The following is a 12,120-nucleotide window of genomic DNA, read 5'->3' as shown; positions in this document are numbered from 1 at the left end:
AGTGAGACCTTTCAGAAATTTACAGGGGTTGGAAATAACATGAAATGCATGAATAAACACACTACAGCATATTGAGGGTTTTGGGGGAATTTTAAGCTGCCATTTCCATTTTCTCTTGCACAGTAATTTTGGGGTGTTGTCAAGGGGTTGGCTGTGACGACTGCTGGAATAAAAAACTGAATTGTGAGTCCTGAGTTCACCGTTGTGTGTGTGTCACCAAGCAGGAAAAAAGAGGAAGTGACTGTTTGAGCAGTGAGACGGCCTCTGTGACTGAACAGGGAAGCATCCGGGGGTAACTCGGTGGGAGGAGTCGACAGCAGCCATTTTGAAGAGGTGAGTGCTGTCTTGCAGGGGAGACACAAAATGGCGGACAGCTCGGCCAGCGGGCAGAGGCGTTACAAACCACTGAAGGATCAGGTGGAACAGTTGAAAAAGGCCATACGGATGGCCTGCCCGGGTACATGTAAAGAAGCAGAAAAGGAATGTCAAGCCATGGAAGCTGAGGTATGCAAACTTTTTCAATCCCAACAGAAAGGGCCAGATGATAGGGTGCCCCTGGACCTTGTGCTTAAAACTGAAGGGAAAGGTGTGAAACAAAATTGAAAGATTTACAGGAGGAATGTGGAGGCCGTTCAGTCAACAGGAAAACAAAAAGGAAATGAAGGCCCTGAAGGCAATGCATGGCAATTGCTGTAAGTGGATGATGATGTGCAATGCAGTGCCATCCTGGATGAAGGAGCAAGTGGAAAAGACGGAATCTGCAAAGGAGGTGGATCAGAAGATAAAGGGAACAGAGGACATGGTGAGTATACTGAAAACTTTGCGCCAGTTGCAGGAAGACAACAAGAAGATGGAGGATCAGATGACAAAACTCACCTCAAAGGAGGAAGAAGCAAACAGACACCACACACCAAAAATATACCCGTGGATCCCACAACTGCCCAGTGCCCGTCTGAGGCTCTTGGAGTTGAAGCCCGCCACCCTATGTGATGCCTATGATGACCTTTGAGGGAGGACGAGTGCGTGGCCCAGATGGACAAACTGGCATTGTGCTTGGGGAATCGCAGATGTCAAATACACAGGCACAATCTCAACCACCCAAACAGGAGAGACAACGACAGGGGACAACCAACCCCAGAGGAAGCAGGGACACTGATGGCCTCAGCTGCAGGTGGGGTCTCGACCTCGCCCACACGATGACGTGACCGTGCAAGACTCAGGAAAGATTGGGAGCCACGGTGAGCCTCACAGCGAGGCTCAACTCACACCTCCACATGAGGATATGGGATCACCAGACGACGTGGTCAGGAGGCCATCGTTTGTTGACTTGCCAACCCCAAAAGAGAAGGACAGCTCGAGACAGGTAGGTCACTTCCTGTGAGGAAAGACCGTTGGGAAGGAGAAGTACATGGGTTCATGCATGAGGACAGAGACGCCATACTAGCGGTCTTGGACACACTGACCTCGGTGAAGCAGAAAGCCCTGAGAAAGCTCGCGGAGGAAGAAATCACAGCCCGTGGGAGTTCATCAGAAGAAGAGGACTCAGAACAGGAAGACATCATAGAAGGCGCTGCCTCTGACCCAGGCACCAGCATCAAATTGCGTAACAGGAGAGTGAGCAGAGATTCAGGCACAAGAAGGAAATCCAGTGGCAGAGGACAACGCCAATCCATGTTTGACGTCCCAAGGGGCTTGGAAAAACCCAAAAGAGCAAGGAGTGAAGTTCAGGGATGAAGCCGCAACCACAAGTTTGAATTTGCCACTGATAATGGGCCGAAAAACGAACGAATCTATCGCGCATACAAGGTAAGAGACCTGGGACGCATTGGTCAAACAACTACCACCCATCACAGAGGGGGGAGCAAGATGGCTGAGGAAACTGAACATGTTGACAGAAGGAGAGGAAATTGCCATTGGAGACTTCCGCGGGATCGCTGGGAGATCTATGCTTGGGTGTGGCCTGGCTGACGTGGAAGAAATCGCTGGAACGACCCATCACGCCAACGACGTGCCATATCGTGACGTGCAGAGTGACCTAGCGGACGCAGTTCGTGAGAAGTACCCGACCCCAAACACTGGAGCCATTCCTAAAATAATTTGGGATCCACAACACACACCTAGTGAGTTTTTAGCAAGAGCGAAGGAGCAGTGGATGTCAGAAACGGGAATACACCCCGGAAGGGAAGGAGAAAGTCGGGCGTGGTTCCGTGCTGCGGTCCTTGCAGGGCTGCCCAAGCAAGTGAGAACTGATCTAGAAAAGAATCCAGACTTTGCTGTTGCAGACTCCACCCAATGGGAGCGCACACGTCACGCACAGATTGATGCTGGAGCAAGATGACGTGAACAAACAGAAGAAGGAGTTGGAGGAAGCGCAGGCGTGGCTGGTGAAGTTGCAGCTGGCGGAAGCAAAAATAAAGCAGGCGAAAAAGAAAGAGGTCAAGGAAGCCACAAAGAAAATAATGGTGGTGAAGCCCCAGCCTGGTCCCGTGCCTGAATGGCCAGATCTGGATCCCAACGTCTACCCTGATGACCGCTGGCCCGTCAATGCACCAAGGCAGCGACAACCCGCGGGAATTGGGGAGCTGTTAGACCGTGATAGAGGGCGTGGTGGATCCGCACGGGAGGACAAAGGGCTCGTGGTACGGGGAATCCCAGCTACACGTCATGGAATGCCTGTCTGAGATGTGGAGCAGAAGGACATTGGGCGCGAGACTGCCCCGAACCGCCCATGAACTATCGAGGGCGAGGCTGCCAAACCCAGGCACGCGGAGCTCCCAGAGGAAGAGGTGCATACAGAGGAGGGCATCAAGCCCCAAACCCAAGTGCAGCGCCAGTCGCTCAGTATCCAGTGGCTGACTGGAACTGGGGGGAGGAGCAATACTGACGGGGCCCTGAAAAACCCGACAGCGTGGGGATGGCAGATCCCATGCTGTCAATGACCGTGGAAGGAACACCACTGACCTTCCTGGTGGACACTGGAGCTACTTACTCAACACTGAGAGACACACCGAACAGTGCAAGACTCTCCAACCACACTGTCACAGTGGTTGGTTTTTCCGGGTCCCGATGACTCTGCCACTAACTGATCCAGCCCTGACAAAGCTGGGAAAACAAACTTTGAAGCACCAATATGTGGTGTCACCACAAGTGCCTGTAAATCTCATGGGCAGGGATCTGCTCGTGAAGCTGGGAGCCACTATCATGTGTTCTGCAGATGGGCTTACTGTCAGTCTTCCAGGAGGAAAAGAGTTCCCGTGCCTGGGGACATTTTCAAAGACCCAATATCTGCTCCAAGACTCTGAACAAGCTACAGCCGACATATACTGGGGAAGGCTAGTAGAAGACGGCATTCTCAGACAATATCAGCTGTGGAAACCCTGGATAATGAGCCTGGCCGTCTACACCCCGCCGCGTGATCCATACCACGTCACTCTTTTTTATGATAGGGACGACGATGACACGTACCGAGAAAGCTTTCAATCTGACCTTGAAGGTCAAATTTGGAACGTGCGTAGCCACAACATCTATGTTGGCCCGGAAGGAGTAGCAGCGGCTGTGAAATTGACGGACGAACAACTGCCTTGGTACGAGATGGGATCAGATTCAGCTCCTCATGTCACATTGGCGGTCCACGAGGTCATCAGGCTAGAGAAATGGGACCGATGGTCAAGCGGGCGCTGGATAACGCTTGGTGGCAAAGTACTCAGATTCCAAATGTATGGTATGCGCCAAAATGTAAAACGTACCGAATCACCTGTCTGTCTAATGATGCAGTGGTTCTGGAACATCAGGAAATCTCAAGAACACACGGCAGGGAAAGAACTGACCATCCTGATGCAGTCGCCGCGCTTTCACAACTACCTGACACTCTGTGGTCTCACGGGGCCCACTGACGCCGGCCTCGCTACCTGTTCACCTGTCTTGTTCCAGCTGAAGTCTGAGGCGCCAATTAATAGACCACAATACAGACACAAACCAGAGGCTGAGGAAGGAATTGCAGAAACCATTGAAGGGCTGCTGGAAGTAGGTGTGCTTGAGCCTTCACAGTCGTTTTGGAACACACCTATTTTGCCAGTGGAAAAACACGGGACAGGAAAGTATAGGATGGCACATGACCTCAGGGCAATTAATGCCATACTGCGCACTGACACTGTGCCTGTGCCAAACCCATACACGGGCGTTAACCGCCATTTCATGGGACCAAAAGTGGTTTACATGTATTGATCTTGCTAATGCTTTCTTTTGTCTCCCTCTACATGAGTCACTTAGGGACATTTTTCATTCACATACAGAGGCCAGAAATACAGATACACACGCCTGCCACAAGGTTTCGTGACTGTCCCCAGGCATTTTCAATCAGGTGCTGAAAGATGCATTGTCACCATGCCACCTGCCTGAAGGTTGTACATTAATTCAGTATGTTGATGACCTTCTCATTGCAGCCCCTTCAGCTTCAGCCTGTACAGCAGCCTCGCTCGTGGTTCTGAACCGGTTGGCAGAATGTGGGTTCAAAGTAAGTAAAGAAAAACTGCAGTTGGTCCGACCGGAAGTAACATTTCTGGGCCGAGTCATCGCACACAGGTCAGTGGGTTTGATGAACACACACAGAGACCAGATTCTGACACACCCACAACCAAGAACTGTGAAAGAGCTCCTTTCCTTCCTGGGTTTGACAGGTTATAGCAGACAGTTCATTCCTAACTATGCAGGCAAAACGGCCCCTTTAAGGGACCTGATAAAAAAGGTGGGCGTTCGAAACCTTAAGGCTGAATTGCCCTGGACGCCACCCACAGAAACAGCATTCATTGCACTGAAGCAGGATCTGTCAAGAGCCACAGACCTTGCTACACCTAACTATGACGAACCATTTTACCTTGATGTTTCTGAAACACATGGGATTGTAAATGGGGTGTTGTTTCAGAAAAAAGGAGGGGGCAGAGATGTGCTTATGTATGTCAGCATAAGACTAAATCCAACAGAGGCCAGGCATCCCACATGCACACAACACGCAGCTGGGGTAGCAAAAATCATCCAGAAAACAGCACATGTAGTGAGAGAACATCCACTTAAAGTGCTCACCACACACAGTGTAGTAGCCTACGTGAATTCACAAGCCTTCACCATGACACCACTGACACAGCAGAGGTTGAGCAAAGTCCTAGACGCTCCAAACTTGACATTCACACATGAGGGAATTAACATGGCAGATTTGATGGGGTCAGGGGAACCACACGACTGTGCCAAAAAAGCTGAAGCTGAAGAGAAAGTCAGAGAAGACCTGAGAGCGGAGCCCATCCCCGGAGCCGAGGACTGGTTCACAGACGGCTGCTGTCACCGGGATGAAGAAGGACTGAAAGCAGGCTACGCTGTGGTTTGCAGAAAAGGAAACCAGTATGAAGTAAAAGAAGCTGGAAGAATTGAGGGTCAACAGTCAGCACAGAGAGCTGAAGTAATAGCCCTGACTCGAGCCCTCAGACTGGCTAAGGACATGAAGGTGAACATTTACACTGATTCAGCTTATGCTTTTGGGGCAGCTCACGTGGAACTTGCCCAATGGAAGAGAGCAGGTTTCAGAACGGCAACCAATGCCCCAATAAGCCATAAGAAGGAAATGGAGGAACTGGAAGAAGCTCTGAATGACCCAGACGAGGTGAGTATCATAAAATGCAAAGCACACTCTCAAGAAAAAACAATGGTGGGCAAAGGGAACCAGAAAGCAGATGAAGCTGCAAAAGAAGCTGCTGGCTACAAAGGACGAAGGCAGATGGTGGCAGTTATCGCTGAAGAAGAGTCAAACACGGACGTGTTGGAAGAAACCAGAAAAGCCCAGGAAGAGGCCACCCCAGAGGAAAAGGAGGTGTGGCAGGCCCGAGGAGCCCGGAAAGAAGGAGATCTATGGAGAGGACCCCACGGGCGACCGGTTCTGACAGCAAAACTGGCTGAAAAGAAGGTAAGGGAAGCACATGGGCTTGGTCATGTAGGAGTGACACAGATGGAGAGAAACTTGTGTCACTGGTGGCACCCTCACTTGAGAGACATGATAAAAGAAAAAGCCAGAACGTGTCTGATTTGTGGGGCACACAATCCAAAACCAGCGGTGAAGCCAGAACCAGGTAAGTTTCTCATGCCAGAGAGACCGGGAGAAGAGATTGTGATTGATTTCACCGATATGGTAGACCCAGGTCCGGGAGGGACCAGGTATTTGTTGGTATGTGTGGATGCTCTGACCGGCTGGCCAGAGGCATGGGCGACAAAGAGAGAGGATGCGAAAAGTGTGATTAAATGTCTGATTAACCACTACATTCCAAGGCATGGGTTCCCTAAGAGAATTAGATCAGATAACGGCACCCATTTTAGAAATCAGGATTTAGCAGAGGTGGAGAGAATGTTGGGGGTTCAGCATAAGTTTGGGACAGTGTATCATCCACAGTCCCAGGGGAAAGTAGAAAGAATGAATCTAAATTTGAAGAACAAGTTAGCTAAGATCTGCGCGCAGACAGGGTTGAACTGGGTTGCGGCCCTGCCAATTGCTTTGATGACCATAAGATGCTCTGTTAACCAATCAACAGGTTTCACGCCCACGAGCTGCTGACAGGAAGGCAGTTTCCGCGCCCTGGACAGTGGTCCCGGAGGAGCAGCCCAGAAAAAGTAACAGGTCTCATGCTGAATATTTTAATGAGTTGAAAGCTCTTGTGTCCAGTTTCACAACACAGGTCACCTCTGGAGGACCCACAGGAGAAAAGGAGGTCCCAGATGCAAAAGCAGTGTGGCTGAAAGTCATCAAGAGGAAGTGGAAGGAACCGCGCTGGACCGGTCCGTACGAGGTGACGGCCAGGACGAGCACAGCGGTTCGGCTGAAAGGGAAAGGCGACACCTGGTTCCATTGGACGAAAGTGCGCTGCAGCAGACGAGAGCTTGGTGGAGGAGAACCCAGCTTCACCAGACACGGGTGGTGAAAATCAGAGGCAGAATAAATCCTCTCACCTGTGCAACGGGCCGACCAGTAGTCCACCTGGAAGGTCAAGCAAGAAGAACAGCCCAGGAGGAGATCGCCACGTCAACACAAAGGAGTGGTAACAAATTAAGGAGAAAGAAAGGGGCACTATTTTATGCTAAAAGTACAAATTTCACACAATACAATGCACCCACACGAATCAGAGACACGTAATGGGACACGTGAAGAGAAGAAATTGGTAAAAATGCTTCTCACAACCACATGCTTGCTAGGTCAAATAGTATTAGTTCTGGCCGTGTGTTTCCTTGTGTATTTCTTGCAGACCGCCCCCACGTGACCTGTCTGAACACGGAGGCCAGTCCAGCCCACCACCAACTGAGAAACTGAATACGGGGATGTGGCCATGGAAAAGACCAAAACGTGAGGTGTCAGGTAAAAGGGATGATTGTCTCAGCGCATATAATGGCATAGAACTGGACTACGTTAAAGGGTCCACAAGCTCATACACGTTCGATCTGTGTGAAGTGATCAATTGTAAAGGTGCAAACAGCAGCTGAGGGATATGATGTGTGGGTTTGCAGTCATGCTTATATCTGTACCGGGAGGGAACCCTCACTCCAGCCGGGAATCCGCCCTGTACTGGCGTCATACACAGCAGGACAGTGGTGCGCTCCTGGCTGGGGGAACGTGGTAGGTTGGACTGGAGTAGGGTGGCAACCGCATGTGCCTGAGGGATTGAAGGGAATAGCAATTCAGAGGGATTTTTCTGCTGCCCAGAACCCTATTACACTTTCTCTGGGCCCCTGGAATACTCTGCCCAGGTCAAATAGCCCAGGAAACGTGTTCTACCTGGTAATTGGGGTAGATTTGTCAGGTACGGATCCAATAGGGATAATTAGGATAAACTTAGTCAATTCCATGAATAATAATGTAACTAACTCTGTCACAAATATTACAGGAAAAGGAGGGAATGGGTCGCCAACCGTCACACCAGAGGAACACGAACCAAAAGGCAGACGAGTCCTGACGGTTGATTACACTAGGCTGAAGCCGCAGGATTTAATCGAGCGCGCCACCGGGTTCAGTGACAGTAACCTCTGGCTGGACTGGGTGGCCCAAAATGCTAAAGAACAACAGGTGTCTAACTGTGTTGCTTGTGCTTCAGCTAGGCCGCGGTTGTTTACAGAGCCCGCACCACTGTATCCAGAGGACAAGTGGGGGTACGACTGCATGCTGCGACTTACTAGAGGAGCGGTGAGTGCTGGTAACTGTTCAATCTTGTCCAGCCTCTTCCCGCCAATTGACAAGCAGACACAGGTAGGTCCATTCACAAGTAAAAAAGATAACTATACGTGCTTTAAGTTCTATACAGATAAAACGAGATACAACCTGGGAGAGATTGACCCTAGCTGGTGCTCTGTGACACTCACAGGTAGGACCACTAATGTTGGAAACGGCTCGAGCACGGTAATTGGCACATGGGCAAGAAGTGGGTTGTATTATTATTGTGGGGAGAAAACTATTTTGGTTCGTGTACCTCTGGGAAGTGTTGGAACATGCGCTATGGTGAGATTGGGAGCTCCACTGATGCTAATTGGAAACAAAGTAAAAGTCCTACCACAAAGAAATACACGCACATTGGCAGCCAGACGTAAAAGACACATTCTGAGAAAGAGAAGGACTCAGGGGACTCACGCATACGACCCCAGAATGGACTCGCCTACCTGGATTGACTCAATAGGAGTGCCCAGGGGAGTCCCAAATGAGTATAAATTAGTGGATCAAATAGCCGCTGGTTTTGAAAACTTGCCAATAATCTCTGCTCTTTTCTCAGTGACCCCAAACAAGAATGTGGATAGAATAAACTATGTTCATTATAATGTGCTGAGACTCTCAAACCTAACCAGAGACGCGATGGAGGGATTGGTGGAGCAATTGGGCCCGACCTCACTGATGGGGGTCCAAAATCGTATGGCCCTGGACATGCTGTTGGCGGAACGCGGAGGGGTCTGTGCCATGTTTGGCGATCAGTGCTGCACCTTCATCCCCAACAACACTGCCCCAGATGGCTCAGTAACCCGAGCACTGGAGGGCCTTAGAACCCTGTCCAGGACCATGCATGAAGACTCAGGGATTGAGAATCCCCTTGAGGGCTGGATGACATCCGTGTTCGGGCAGTGGAAGGGGTTTGTGATTTCTGCAATGCTTTCTATTGCTGTCTTTCTAGGGATTTTGGTCACCTGTGGGTGCTGCCTGATTCCTTGTGTCAGAAGATTGTTGGAAAAGGTAATCGCGAGGGCAGTGGACCCTGGGGAAGTGACCCCGGTGTCCATGATGCCATTGGTAGAAGCAGTTGAGGAGACCAAGGAGTGATACAGCACCCGGTATGGTGACCTCTTGTGGTCAAGAGGTCAAAAGGAGGAATTGTGGAATTAAAAGAAACTGTTTTACTGCTACAATATATCTTATAGCATTAGCATTGCATTAATAACATCACATATAGCCTTAAGATAGTAGGGAGACATTTAAACACACTGACACCATATTAACCTTTATTACAGGTGCAGTTATAACCATTTCTTATGTTGTTATATCTTTATATACAGTGCATATTTGTGCTTGTTTAGAGCTGATGTTCCATCCAAAAGGTTTTAAGCTTCACTGGTGAGAGTGTCCAGGTGATACATGTTGGAGGGAGATGAGAACATAGGAGGTTGATTGCATACATGCTTACAACACACATATATATCACATATAACCTAGACACAGATCTGAGTAGGGGCCTGAATGTATTTAGCAAACCTGTAGCACTAGACTCTGCTTAACAACAGGTGACAAGGAGAAGAAGACCAGCCCATGGCGACCCAGAGGGCAAAGACCATCGCCTTATTTGCCAGGAAGAGGAACTTCTGTGTTTGCATGTATTTCTTAGAATAGATTATTGTCTGTACAAGTTGCAAATAATGTTCTTAGGAAGCAAATTATGTGCTTGTAAACGCATGAGGGGGCGTCATAATACCCTGACAGTATAAAAGCATTCTGAAATGTATTTTGGGTGAAGATCCTTGCTGATGTGTGCAGTAATCATCTTCCCGCGCGTGTGCAAATAAATCATTGTTTTTGACCATCCTTCTGGACTGTCTTGGTTTTGTATTCTTCACTCAATTTTGGACCCGTAATATCTGTTAAAGGTGCCACTCAAGAACGTGGTCACACACTGGACTTGGTTTTATCACATGGTTTATCTGTCCATAACGTACTCGTCGAGAATGCGGTGTTCTCTGACCATATGCCTATTTTATGTGATATTGTTCCTCTTAATCCTGTTGTGAAACAGGCTGTACCTGCTCGATGTTATCGTGCTTTTGGCTCAGATACCGCCGAGCGGTTTTCCATATTGTTTGACCAATTTATTTCTTATCCTCCTGAGTTGTCCACCTCAGATGGATTAGTTTCGTATTTGGATTCTGCTTGTAAATCTGTCCTCGACGTTGTCGCTCCTTTTATATTCAGACAATGCAAGCCCAAGGCTAGTCCTTGGCTAACTGATTTTACCAGAGCCACTAGAAAAGAATGTAGAAGATGTGAAAGACGGTGGAAAAAAGATAGGCTGTGTGTCTCTATGGAAGCTCTTAAGACTAGCTGGAAAGTCTATCAGAGAGCAGTAAAGGCTGCCAAGCACTCCTATTTTTCTCAACTTATTGCTGCCAGCTCGCATAACCCTTGTGTTCTATATAACACTATAAATTCTGTAATTAATCCGGAAGGCAATATTTTTTTGCACTCTTCTGCGGTTATGTGCAATAAGTTTCTTAATTATTTTGTGGACAAGGTTGCTAGTTTGAGACCTCCGACTCTACCTACTGCTGACCCAGCCATGCATGGTTCTTGCTCAAGTCTGTTCTCTGCTTTTCTACCAATTGTTTTATCTGATTTAGAGAAACTTGTGTTGAAAGCTAAACCGTGTGGCTCTCCTAATGACGTTGTTCCTCCCCGTTTTCTTAAAAAGGTATTTCCTATCATTGGACCACACATTCTGAACATTATTAATACTAGTCTTTTGTCTGGTCAAGTACCTAGGGAATTTGAGCATGCAGTCATACATCCTTTACTTAAGAAATCAGGCTTAGACAGTTCAGTCATATCCAATTTTAGACCCATCTCTAAGCTTCCCTTTCTTAGTAAGATTCTGGAAAGGATTGTTTATACTCAGTTGATGGACTACTTGAATGACTCTAATTTGTCAGAAATCTTTCAGTCCGGCTTTAAGCCATTTCACAGTACGGAGACAGCCCTCGTAAAAGTTATGAATGACATCCTGATAGCCACAGACCATGGTAAATATGCAGTGCTGGTCTTGTTGGACATGACCGCTGCATTTGACACAGTGGATCATGATTTGTTGATCTCCCGCTTACAGCACTGTGTGGGAATTTCTGGTTTGGCACTTTTGTGGTTAAAGTCCCATCTCTTAAATAGGACCTTTTGTGTTAAGTTGGGGTCGGCTTCATCCTCTGTGGCCCCTCTGCTTTGGGGTGTGCCACAGGGATCTATTCTTGGGCCGTTATTATTTTCATTGTACCTTTTGCCTCTTGGCGCGATTTTCCGGAAACATGGAGTGCCATTCCATCTATACGCAGATGACTGCCAGCTCTACTTACCCTTTAGTCTTTCTGATAGTCTCCCAACTCGACCTCTGCTTGACTGCCTTACTGATGTCAAAGCATGGATGGCAAAAACTTTTAAATTTTAATGATCGGAAGACAGAAGCAATTTTATTTGGCCCAAATCGTTCTTCTCATACTCCGGATGTTGATCTTGCAGCTTTAACTTCCCAACTAAAGAGTTCGATCACAAATCTTGGAGTTAAAATTGATTCTGCACTTACCTTTGATGACCATGTAAACGGGGTGGTAAAATCAGCATTCTATCACCTCAGACGTTTATCAAAGGTTAAGCCCTTTCTTTCCAAGCGTGACTTGGAAAGTGTTATTCATGCCTTTATTACCTCACGTTTAGATTATTGTAATTCTCTTTTAATAGGGGTTGGGCAGGGCACTTTGTCACGCTTGCAATTAGTGCAAAATGCTGCGCACGATTTTTAACTGGCAGAAGAAAATTTGATCACATCACTCCGATATTGGCCTCTCTACACTGGCTTCCAA

The sequence above is a fragment of the Oreochromis aureus genome, linkage group 5 (genome assembly GCF_013358895.1).
Source record: "Oreochromis aureus strain Israel breed Guangdong linkage group 5, ZZ_aureus, whole genome shotgun sequence".
NCBI classification, from domain to species: Eukaryota; Metazoa; Chordata; class Actinopteri; order Cichliformes; family Cichlidae; genus Oreochromis; species Oreochromis aureus.
The sequence above is the reverse complement of the archived record's forward strand: the minus strand, read 5'-3'. Positions refer to the sequence as shown.